The sequence below is a fragment of the Acomys russatus genome, chromosome 20, assembly GCF_903995435.1.
Source record: "Acomys russatus chromosome 20, mAcoRus1.1, whole genome shotgun sequence".
NCBI classification, from domain to species: domain Eukaryota; kingdom Metazoa; phylum Chordata; class Mammalia; order Rodentia; family Muridae; genus Acomys; species Acomys russatus.
Window position 1 is genome coordinate 10,404,160 of NC_067156.1, and position 12,458 is coordinate 10,416,617.

The window sequence follows — 12,458 nt, forward strand, 5'->3', positions numbered from 1 at the left end:
CAGTGGTGGTGCACACCTTTAATTCCAGTGCTCTGGGGACAGAGATAAATGGATCTCTGTGAGTTCGAGGCCAGGCTGGTCTACAAAAATGACTCCAGGGCAGCCAAGGCTACACAGAGAAACCATGTTTCAAAAAACCGAAAAGAAAAATGGACATGGGTGATAAATACAATGGCTAATCACAGGTTCATGTGAGGAAAAAAAGGGAAATTCACTTTCATGCGATTTTCAAATACTTTTAGGTGTCTAGCCTGGCGTGGTGGTGCACTTCTTTAGTCTCAACACTTGAGAGGCAGAGTCGGGTGGATCTCTGTGAGTGAGACCAGCCTGGTCTACAAAGAGTCCAGGACAGCCAGGGCTACACAGAGAAACCTTAAGCCGGGCGTGATGGCGCACGCCTTTAATCCCAGCACTCGGGAGGCAGAGGCCGGCGGATCTCTGTGAGTTCGAGGCCAGCCTGGTCTACAAAGTGAGTCCAGGATGGCCAAGGCTACACAGAGAATCTCTGTCTCAAAAAACAAAACAAAAAAACAACAACAACAAAAAAGAGAAACCTCGCCTCGAGGGGAAAAAAAAAGACCCCATCCCACCCCCAAAAGAGTTCAAGGCAGGGCCAGGCATGGTGGCTACACAGTTCATCTTCAGCTGCTTCAAGGTTCCCTGATTAACTTTGAGTTACCAATAATAAATCAGTGTTGAGTTAAGGAAAGAAATAAAAGTGAATCCCCTTGGAGTCACTTAGCCAGGAGTGAGTCCAGATTTGAATTCTCTGCTCCACGGCCCCTGTGTCTTCTGTCCACTGTCTGTCTGTTGCAGGAGTCTGAATCTGTGCCTGCATCTACATCTGTCCCTGTGTATCTGTCTGTCCTGTCTCTGTGTCTGTCCCTAACCGAGCATTTCCTCTGTCTTTATTGAACAGCCTAGAAGCATCGCATGGAGACGGAGTGGGATATTTTGCAGAAATCTTTAGCAGAGTTTTACAAGGAATTAAGACATCAATGTTTATCAGCCATAACAGTCGTTATCCATAAATGGTTGCTTTCAACTTCAATACTTTCTGCTTTCAGCAAGTGACACACACACACACACACACACACACACACACACACACACACACACACATACCCATTATCCATGTGGGGCAAGGAAAAGTACATAACTTAAGATTATAGCCATGCATTAGCTATAATTAGGCAAGGTTGTAAAAGCTGAGTACATGAGAAATCCAAGGCAAGTATTGTTGCACTATTACTTGTTATATATTTCTCAAAACAGTTTGAGTACACTAGCAGCCTTGTCTTTTTTTTTTTTTTTTTTTTTTTTTTACTTTTATCTGCATTTATTTTATGCCATATTTATTCCCGTGCCATCAGTTTTTGTTTCTTCAGTTTCTTCTGGGATGTCTTTTCCTTCTGTGCCACCTCCTCCTCTGGCGTTGGAACAATCTGCTTCTTTTCAGTGAGGATCATCTCGATGTGGCAGGGGAGAGCTCATGCATGGGTTAATCCGGCCATGGGCTCTGTAAGTTCGTCGGTGCATCTTAGGTGCCTTGTTCGCCTGGATGTGTTCAATGACCAGGGAATCTACATCTAAACCTTCAAGCTCAGCATTACTTTCTGCATTTTTCAGCATGTGCAGTAAAATTCAGCAGCGACCCTGAGTCCAGCCCCACTGTTTGGCCTGGGTACACCTCCCGACTCTACCACTCCACCACCTGAACAACACACATTGCTTCTTTAAAGTGACATATTAAAAAAAATAAAGTGATATCTTTCAGACACTTGGTGTCTGTTCAGAAATGCATACCCTTCATGGCCTGGGCAGTTTCTGGGGTGTTCTTTAAGTGAACACGAAGATTTGAACCTCTTGATTTGCATGATTTTGTGAGATTTTCTGGATCAAGTGAGTAGTGAACCATCTTCGCAGGTCACCTCTGGCCACTTACAGGAAGAGCACAGCCTTAAGTCTTAAGTGACTACAATGTGTGTGATTAACTCTGGTCGTGAGGTCCAGCAATAGTTCCAGTCTCTTAAAATATAGGAGATATTCTTAGAATACTCTATCTCTACAAGCTACAGGGAGATTGAGGCCAGACTTGGCTATTTGAGACCTTAGCTTAAAAAACAAAACAACAACAAAAACTAGTTTTAGCTAATGTCAAGCTTACAACAAATTAAGTTCTATACCCAATATTCATACCCATAAAAGACTACTGGAGAAACATAATTTTTTAGATGTTTAAAAGTTAATTTTTTCAAAAAACCAAAAAAAAGTTAATTAATTTTATGCTTGTAAATGTCTTGCTGCATGTATTATGTGTGCCATGTCTGTGCCTGTGCTCATGGAGGTCAGCAAATAGTCTTGGATCCCCTAGAACTGGAGGTATAGATGGTTGTAAAACATCATGTTGGTGCTGGGAACTGAACCTGGGTTCTCTACAAGAACAACCAGTGACCTAGTGGTGGTGGCACACACCTTTAATTCCAGCACTCTGGAGGCAAAGCCTCTGAGTTCCAAGCCAGCCTGATCTACAGTGAGTTCCAGGACAGCAAGGCTACACAGAGAAACCCTTCTCAACAAACAGAACAAAACAAAACAAAAGAGCAACAAGTACTTTTAACCACTGAATCATCTCTCCAGGCAGGAGAAAAATATACACTAGACAAAGCAGTGTTAAGACATGTAACTATGCCAGGCATAGTGGCGCATGCCTTTAATCCCAGCACTCAGGAGGCAGATGCAGGTGAATTGCTGTGAGTTCGAAGCCAGCCTGGTCTACAAAGGGAATCCAGGACAGCCAAGGCTACAAAGAGAAACCCTGTCTAAAACAACAACAACAAAAACAACAAAGACATGTAACTACATGAAAATTTAGAGATGTGGTGAATGAGGCACCATATCTGCCAGGTCTTACTGAAATGCTGGAGGCTGTTAATTGTCTTTCGTAGAAATCTTTAAAGCTTTGTGGAAGCCTAAGATGATAATTTATATTTAAATTTTATATGTAAGGACTGAAGAGATGGCTCAGTGGTTAAGAGAGCTTGCACGGGACCTGAGTTCAATTTCTAGTAATTACATTAGGCTTTTCATAATTGCCTGTAACTTCAGCTCCAGGGGACACACTCTTGTTGCCTTGAAGGCTTGAGACAGACTCTCACATAGATACCTCAGGTTGGCCTTGAAGTCCTGATCTTGCAGCCTCTGTGTCTAATGTAGAATCACTGAAGTGTGCCACCACGCCTGCTTTACATAGCTACTTTTGTTGTTGTTTTGAGACAGAGTGTTACTATGTAATCCTGGCTGGTCTTAAACTCACAGCAATCCACCTGTCTCTGTCTCCTTTTGTTGGAATTAAAGGCATGAAATATTTACAGATTCAATGCAATTCCTACCAAAATACCTACACAATTTTTTAAAGACATTGAAAGTTCAATTCTCAACTTCATATGGAAAAACAAAAAAACCCAGAGTAGCTAAAACAATTGTGTATAATAAAAGATCCTCCAGAGGAATCTCCATACCTGATCTCAAGCTGTACTATAAAGCAACAGTAATTAAAACATCATGGTACTGGCACAGCAACAGGCTGGTTGATCAGTGGAATCGAATCGAAGACCCAGATATGAATCCACACATATATGGTCACTTGATTTTTGACAAGGAAGCCAAATCTATTCAACGGAAAAAGGATAGCATCTTCAACAAATAGTGCTGGTCTAACTGGATGTCTATATGTAAAAAATAAAATAAAAATAAAATGCAATTGACTGGTTTCTTACCACACCCTCTCACAAGGACTTCCTGAGTCAAATAATTCCTGGCCAAGAAACTGAAAACTGCTGACTAGGACTGGAGAGATGGCTCAGCCATTAAGAGCACTGGCTGCGTATAAGGATGCCATAATGCCTCCGCGTCTACTCAAATGTACTTTGTTAAAATCGGAGGCTTCTGAAGAAAGTGTGCCTGATTCTTCTCGTAAAACATAACTCTGAATTATTTCTTCCACCAGCTGTTTGATGTGGCCCTCCATGAATTCGGTTTTCTCATTCTTCCGGACATGCTCTTTCTGCAGCCTCACTGCCCTCTCAACCAGCATGGCCTTGTCCACTTCTGGGAAGTTGTCCACAGCAACAGAGGAGCTGGTGCTCTCTGGAGATCGGTCTTCAGCACTGCTTCCAGTATTGAGTGACCCTGAGGAGCTGGAGCAGCTTCCCATACATTGTGTGCAGTGAATGTAAAGGCCTTAAGGCAGTGCTTATGTGTGCACCTGTAGCGCAACAGAACATTCAGTGTCTTCAAATAGGATGTTTCTGTATCTTATTAAAACACGATTATATCTTAATAGCCAAAGGAACTTTGGAGGCAAGTTGTTGTATCTTGTTGGATATGTTGCCAATTGTTTAAAAAAAAAAAAAAAAGAAAAGAAAAGGAAAGGAAAGACCACTGGCTGCTCTTCCAGAGGTCCTGAGTTCAATTCCCAGCAACCACATTGTGGCTCACAACCATCTATAATGTGATCTGATGTCCTCTTCTGGCCTGCAGGTGAACACGCAAAGAAAACATTCATATATATAAAATAAGTAAATACATACATACATACATACATACATACATCTTTTTAAAAAAGAAAGGAAAACTGTTGACTAAACCAGGCAGGACCCATGACAAGATTCTGTAGGAGAATCTCCATGGTTCTAGGAGGAATCATGATGTGGTGCATCTGTTTATGATTGGTATTAACAATAAGTTGTTGTTGGTTTTGTTGTTGTTGCTGCTGCTGCTGTTTTGGGACAGGGTCTCTGGAAGCCCAGGTTGGTCTTGAACTCAATACAGAGCTTGTAATGACCTTGAACTCCAGACTCTCTTGCCTAAATCTCCCAGGTTACAGAGATGAGCAGTGCCAATCCTCAACAATCACTCTTACCACGTAACGCTGAAAACATCTGTTAGCTGTTACTAGGAAATTGATTTTTCTCTTTCTTTTAACTGCACCAGTGGGTTGGCTTAGCAGTGTGTAAAATATTTTTAAGTCATTTTATGCAGGCCACTGTGTTTTGTGCTCGGTCAGGTCACGTCCAACCCCCGGTGGGACATCAAAGGCAATGGAGTCCAGACAGTGCTGGCTGCATGTGGGAGAGATGCAGAGATGAAAAGTGGCCAGGGGGCAGACTGGGAAGAAGTCTGAGAAGGGACTGGTTTGCTGGAAGCATGTAAAATCAGAGTACATAACACTGAGACAGCTCAAGAGGTTCAGAAAAGCTGATGACATAAAGACTGTGTTTATTCTCACCCATCAGAAAACTTTGGAGAGAACAGAAACCTTATACCAAGAATGAAAGCAGCGAAGGCTACAGCCTGCATATATCATGACTTCTTCTTTTTTTTTTTTTAAGATTTATTTATTTATTTGTTATACAGTATTCTGTCTGCATGTGTGCCTGCCCACTAGATCTCATTACAGATGGTTGTGAGCCACCATGTGGTTGCTGGGAATTGAACTCAGGACCTCTGGAAGAGCAAGCAGTGCTCTTAACCACTGAGCTACCTCTCCAGCTCCCATATCATGACTTCTTGTTCAGTGACCAGTGACTTGGATTTCTCAGCACAAGTCATCCCATTAAAGACCCTGAATACAGTCACATGGGTCTTGGTCTCCCTTACAGCAGAGTTTTATGAAAAAGGATGAAACTGTTTTACATAACATTCCTTGTATGAGGCATGTGGTTCTTGATCACGATGCCACTTTCAGTGAAGAACTCAAAAAGCCAAAACCAGACTGGTCTACAAGGTGAGTCCAGGACAGCCAGAACTGTAAGAGAAGCTGTCTCAAACAAAGTGAAGAAAAGTACATGGAAACAGAAAATCCATTTTGCCAATTATTCAATAAATCCAAACTGCTACCCACAAAAGTTATAATGGTTAACAGTGATCACAGAGTAGGTATCTTTGCTTAGAAAGCCATCCAGATACCGTTAAACGGATGTCCTGAAATTGTGGGGCGTTGAGAGAGAAACGGAAATCCCTTGACATCGCTACCTCTTCCCTTCTCTCAAACAGCTGTCTTGACTTTAGAAACCTTGAGTACTATAGGCAATTTAGAAAAAGAAAATGCGCCACCCCTAATCCCAGCACTTGGGAGGAAGAGGCAAGTGGATCTTTGTAAGTTTGAGTCCAGCCTGGTCAACAAAATGAGTCCAGGACAGCCAAGGCTACACAGAGAAACCCTGTCACAAGAAGAAGAAGAAGAGGAGGGGGGAAGGAAGGGGAGGAGAAAGAAAAGAAAAGAGAAAAGGAAAGGAAAGGAAAGGAAAATGCACTAAGCCAAGCATAGTGGCGCACGCCTTTAATCCCAGCACTCTGGAGGCAGAGGTAGGTGGATCACTGTGAGTTCCAAGCCAGCCTGGTCTACAAAGTGATAGTTGGACATCCAAAGCTACACAGAGAACCCCTGTCTTGAAAAGCAAAAGAAAGCTGGGCGTGGTGGCACATGCCTTTAATCCCAGCACTCGGGAGGGAAAGGGAGGCGGATCGCTGTGAGTTCGAGGCCAGCCTGGTCTACAAAGTGAGTCCAGGATGGCCAAGGCTACACAGAGAAACCCTGTCTCAAAAAACCAAAAAAAAAAAAAAAAAAAAAAAAAGCAAAAGAAAATGCAGCTTGAAATTCTGAATTTGCAAAGTAATGTAACAGCAATTTTTAGTAATGGGTTTAAAAATCTACTCTTTATTGCCTTCTCACCAGCTGCAAAAGTGTTTTGTGCCGGTGAAATTTTGCAGTAATGCAGTATAGTGCATTTTCCAACTTTGGATAAAAAATACTTGAATTTGTAAAAAAAAAAAAAAAAAATCATTTAATGCATTTTTAGATTTGATTTACATTTGTGTGGTATGTGTGAGGTGTATGTATGTGTGTGTGTATGTGGAGTGGAGGGATATATGTTGCTTGTATGTGTGTGTGTGTGTGTGTAATAGAGAGATATATGTACTGTGTATGTGATGGTGTGTGTGTGTGTGATGGTGTGTGTGTGTGTGATGGTGTGTGTGTGTGATGGTGTGTGTGTATGTGATGGTGTGTGTGTGTATGTGATGGTGTGTGTGTGTGTGATGGTGTGTGTGTGTGTGATGGTGTGTGTGTGTGTGATGGTGTGTGTTGTGATGGTGTGGTGTGGTGTGGTGATGGTTGTGTGTGTGATGGTGTGTGTGTGATGGTGGTGTGTGTGTGATGGTGTGTGTGTATGTGGTGGTGTGTGTGTGTGTGATGGTGTGTGTGTGTGTGATGGTGTGTGTGTGTGTGATGGTGTGTGTGTGTGTGATGGTGTGTGTGTCTGTGTGTGTGTGTAGGTGAGGGGGGAGAGTTGGGATGAGGTATGGGTGCTATATATGGTGTTTGTGCTGGGTAGTTTTGTGTCAACTTGACACAAACTAAAGTTATCTGAGAAGAAGGGATCTCAATTAAGAAAATGCCTCTATAGTAATAATAAATAGTAAATAATAAAATGCCTCAGCTGTTGAGCATTTTTTTCATTAGTTTTTGTGGTGGTTTCAATAAGAATGGCCCCCATAGGCTCATATATTTGAATGCTTGGTCATTAAGAAGCAGCGCTACTTGTCAGTGATTAGGAGGGGTGGCCTTGTTGGAAAACGTTTGTCACTGGAGTGCACTTTGGGGTTTCAAATGCTCAAGAGTGTCTCTTTCCTTCCTGATGCCTGCAGACCCAGTTGTAGAACTCTCAGCTCCTCCAGCGCCATGTCTGCCCGTGTGCCACCAGGCTTCACTCCATGCTGCTAAGGGAATAAATCCTGAAACTGTAGGCCAGCCCCATTAAATGCTTTCTGTTATAAGAGTTGCCACGGCCATGGTGTCTCTTCACAGCCATAGAACAATGACTACAACAGTCATAGATGTGGGAGGGCCCAGCCCCTTGTGGGTGGAGCTATCCCTGGGCTGGTGGTCCTAGGTTCTATTGAAAGAGCAGGTTGTGCTGGGCATGGTGGCGCACACCTTTAATCCCAACACTCAGGAAGCAGAGGCAGCTGGATCTCTGTAAGTTCGAGGCCAACCTGGTCTACAAAGACACTTTTAGGACAGCCAGGGCTATTATACAGAGAAACCCTGTCTCAAAAACTACAACAATGACAAAGCAGGCTGAGAAAGTTATATTGTGCAAGCCAGTAAGCAGCACGGCCTCTGCATCAGCTCCTGGCTCCAGGTTCCTAGCCTCCTTGAGTTCCTGTCCTGACTTCCTTCGATGATGAACTGTGACGTGGATGCATAAGCTTAATAAACCCCTTCCTCCCCAACTTGCTTTTTGGTAATGTTGTTTCTTCACAGTAATAGAAACCCTAACTAAGGGCCTGGAGAGGTGGCTCAGTGGTTAAGAGCACTAAGTGCTCTTCCAGAAGACCTGGGTTTGGCCAGGCAGTGGTGGCGCACGCCTTTAGTCCCAGCACTCGAGAGGCAGAGGCAGGTGGATTGCTGTGCGTTCAAGGCCAGCCGGGTCTTCAAAGCTAGTCCAGGACAACCAAGGCTACACAGGGAAACCCTGTTTTGAAAAAACTAACCAAACAACAACAAAAATAAAAAACAAAACAAAATAAAACAGAGGACCTGGGTTCAATTCCCAGCACAACTAGATGAGACTCCAGTTCCAGGAGATCCAACACCCTCACAAAGATGCAAGCAAAACACCAATGCACATACAATAAATAAATGAATTGTAAAAAGAAACCGTAGAGCCTGGCGTGGTGGCGCACACCTTTAATCCCAGCACTCGGGAGGCAGAGGCAGGCGGATCACTGTGAGTTCGAGGCCAGCCTGGTCTACAAAGTGAGTCCAGGATGGCCAAGGCTACACAGAGAAACCCTGTCTCGAAAAAAAAAAAAAAAAAAAAGAAACCGTAATTAAGACTGTATGTGTATGTTTATTGGGTGTGGTGTTTGTATGTGTATACTGTGGGTAGTGTGTGTGTGTGTGTGTGTGTGTGTTTAAGTGGACATGAGAACAGTGCCTGCCTGTGGTAGCCAGAAGAGGTGTCAGAATCTCTGGAGCTGGAGCTAACAGGCCGTGGTGAACTGCCAGGTGTGAATGTTGGAGATTACACTCTGGGAGTCTGCAAGAGCTGAAATTGCACTGACCACTTTCTCCAGCCATGGACTGAACATTTATTACAGAACTTACAATATTTGTACCATACTAAACAGCAAGAGCCAAGGTTCCTATTTTAGAACAAAACACTACTTTCTATTTATTTTAAAATTGACATGAAGCCAGGAGTGGTGGCACACCCCTTTAATCCCAGCACTTGGGAAGCAGAGGCAGGTCTCAAAAAACCAAAATAAATAGATTAATTAATTAATTAACTAATTTTATCTGAACTGTTGTTTCTGGGTAAAAATGAGATAAGTTGTTTAGGTGATTTAATTCTTTCTTCTTGCACCTTTAAGGTAGTTTTATGTATCTTAAGCTGACCTTAATTTACTAGGTATCAGCAAGGATTATCTTATACTTCTAATTCCCCTGCCTTTGGGATTACTGGTTTCTCGTGTGTGTGTGTGTGTGTGTGTGTGTGTGTGTGTGTGTGTATTTTTTTTATTTATAGGTTTATGTGGGTGTCTTTGTGTATCTGCCACTTGAGGCCAGGTGGCTCCAAGACCAGAAAATGGTGTTGGGTCCCGTATAACTGAAGTTGCAAGTGGTTGTGAGTCACCCAACATGGGAGCTGGGAACCAAACTAAGGCCCTCTGGAAGAGCAGTACTTGCTCCTAAGTGACCAGCCATCTCTATAGCCTGGCTCCTTTTAACTGATGCTCCCTCAGTTTTCAAAATAAAACAAGCAAAACAGAAGCAAAAAGCCAGCAATGTAGCCATGGTTGTTTGGATAGTTGAGGCCACACAGTGTTGTTTAGCAGGAATTCCATGGTTTGCTTTTCCCACTGCAGTTGTTGGGCTTTCCCTGCTTGTATCCTATTGAAAGATGGGATCATGGGACAGCCTGCAGAGGCAAGTGACTCAGCTCATTCACTTTGGACTTTACCTGACCTGGCATATAAAGCCTCCTTTATAAAAACAACAAGGCTTACAAAAGCAGTAGCAGTGTGTGTAAGGTGGCTCTGGGCCTTTTTTAAAGCCTTTCTTTGAAGATCATGATTTGAATTTTCAAGCAATACTCTGGAGTTATCTGACAACTGGAGGGGAAGCGGGCCCAGGCCGCCTCATTCTTTGCTTGTGCAAGTACCTTTACACATGTGTGTCTAACCTATCTAGGTGTTTTTTCGCTTCTTTGGTTTTTTGTTTGTTGGTTTGTTTGTTTTTTGGTTGTTTTGTTTTTGTTTTATAATGCTCTGCTAACTAGTCTATAACCTGAGTTCTAAGCAGTCTAATTTCATTTACTTACTTACTTATTTGTTTGTTTATCTGAGATGGGGTCTCTATATGTAGCCCTAGATTTCTTAGAACCCTCCAGGTAGGCCAGGCTGGCCTGGAATCCCAGAGACCTGCCTCTGCCTCTGGGATTAGTATATGCCACTGCACCAGGCCTAAACCTCCTAATTTCAGAGAGATGATACTAACACAGGCAGTGAAGTTCAGTAATAAGGTGTCTACCTAAGGTTCACAAGGCCGTGGGTTCAATCCTGAGGACCACAAAAAGCAGACTGTAAAATGTCTGGGATCTTTTTTTAAGTGTTATGAGTACTCTATCTGCATGTACGCCTGCAGGCCAGGAGAGGGCATCAGATCACATTATAGATGGTTGTGAGCTACCATGTGGTCACTGGGAATTGAACTCAGGACCTCAGGATCTTTGGAAGAGTAGTCATTGCTCTTAACCACTGAGCTATCTGTCCAGCTCATAAAATGTCTCCTTAATATCCAGCACCAAATAAACTAAGTGTGGTGGTTTGGGCTTGTAATCTTACCACTGCGAGGTGGCTGCAAATTCAAGGCCATCTTCTGCAACACAGCTAGTTCACTGCCAGCCTGTCTCAAAATAATAAATAAAAAGTAAACAGAGGGACCCGGCAGGTAGGAGCCCTGAAGATGAGGAGTGCGGAGCAGGACCTCCCCGCTGTCTGAGCCGCCATGCTGAGCGCCACGTGCCACGGGCTCGCCCAGGTGCTGCTGAGGGCACACGCACTATCTAGGGTCGCCTGGAGGTGTCTGCTGGTGCCCGGGGCTAGGTCCTGAGCGGGCCAGAGCAAGAAGGCTGGAGAGCCCCGCACCTTCCACCCGACGCTGCTGCGGGTTTTTGGTGTGTCCTCTTTCCAAGAAGCCGCTTAGATATGAAGCATCAACAAATGAATTAATTAATGATGAGTTGGGAATAGCGTATCCCATTGATGGGATCCCTAATATGATACCACAGGCAGCAAGGACAACATGTCAAGATAAGAAGAAGCTGAGCCGCACTAGACCTTGATGGTTGTAACTACAGAGTTCTCTCATGCTGTGTGCCTTTAAAATTGCCCGGGGGAGGGGGGGCGGCGCGGTTTGCTGGGGAAGAACAGTGACTTCTCCACTGCCTGCTGGACTGATCCACTGCTCTTATAAAGCAGGACTGTTCTGGTCTGCCTTTGTAGAGGGGAATTTCTTGTGGGCTGCACCAGCACAGCCAAGCTTTGCTTTTACAGTGTGCCTCTGTCACCTACCATGCCAGTGTGTGTATGCACCTAGATGGGTCTCAACTCGTCGAGCATAGTTAATCCAACCACAGCCGGGATACACAAGAGGTCTACAACTGTGAAAACTGTACACAAGCCCATTTGGCTTAAAAAAAAAAAAAAAAAAAAAAATTTATCTGTCTTGTTTCTCTCAGGTTTAGGTCTAGGAAACAAGCTGCAGAAACTTCTTTGTACATGTTCTATCCTTATTTTTCAAGATTTTCACTTACTACTTCTGTGTCAGAAGAGCATTTCAGTTAACTGTCTCTGTGGAGATTAACACTGCCGGTCCACTAAGGCCTGTTTTCCATCCCAGTCATTTAAAGGTTAGTAATCTGAAACACTGTTTAGCTTCAGTGTCAAGACAGTTTAAGTACTAAGAACATTCTGAGTTCATAAAATTCCCTTCATTACTGTAGCACCATGCTTACATCAATAATAAAACAAGATGCTGACAATGTAAAAAGAAAAAAAAGTAAACAGAGAAGGTGACAACACATCTAAATATACATCAACTTTCTTTATTGATTTAAAAATCTGAGAATAAGAAGTAGTCTCCTGAGCCAAGCATGGTGGCGCATGCCTTTAATCCCAACACTCGGGAGGCAGAGACAGGAGGATCTCTGTGAGTTCGAGGCCAGCCTGGTTTACAGAGTGAGTCCAGGACAGCCAGGGTTATTTCACAGAGAAACCCTGTCTTGAAAAACCAAAATGAAACAAAAAAGAAGAAGAGGAAGAGGAAGAAGGAAAGAAATGAAGGAAGGAAGGTAGAGAAGAAAAGATGTCACAGCAAAGGCCAGGTA

The 12,458-nt window shown here is 43.4% G+C and overlaps 2 pseudogenes; one reads left to right on the top strand and one right to left on the bottom strand.

Moving 5' to 3' along the window:
* Positions 1-1,355: 1,355 nt before the first annotated feature.
* On the bottom strand, positions 1,356-1,994 carry LOC127204390 (60S ribosomal protein L17-like; annotated as a pseudogene).
* Positions 1,995-11,077: 9,083 nt separating this feature from the next.
* LOC127204746 (protein preY, mitochondrial-like) lies at positions 11,078-11,414 on the top strand (annotated as a pseudogene).
* Positions 11,415-12,458: the final 1,044 nt, after the last annotated feature.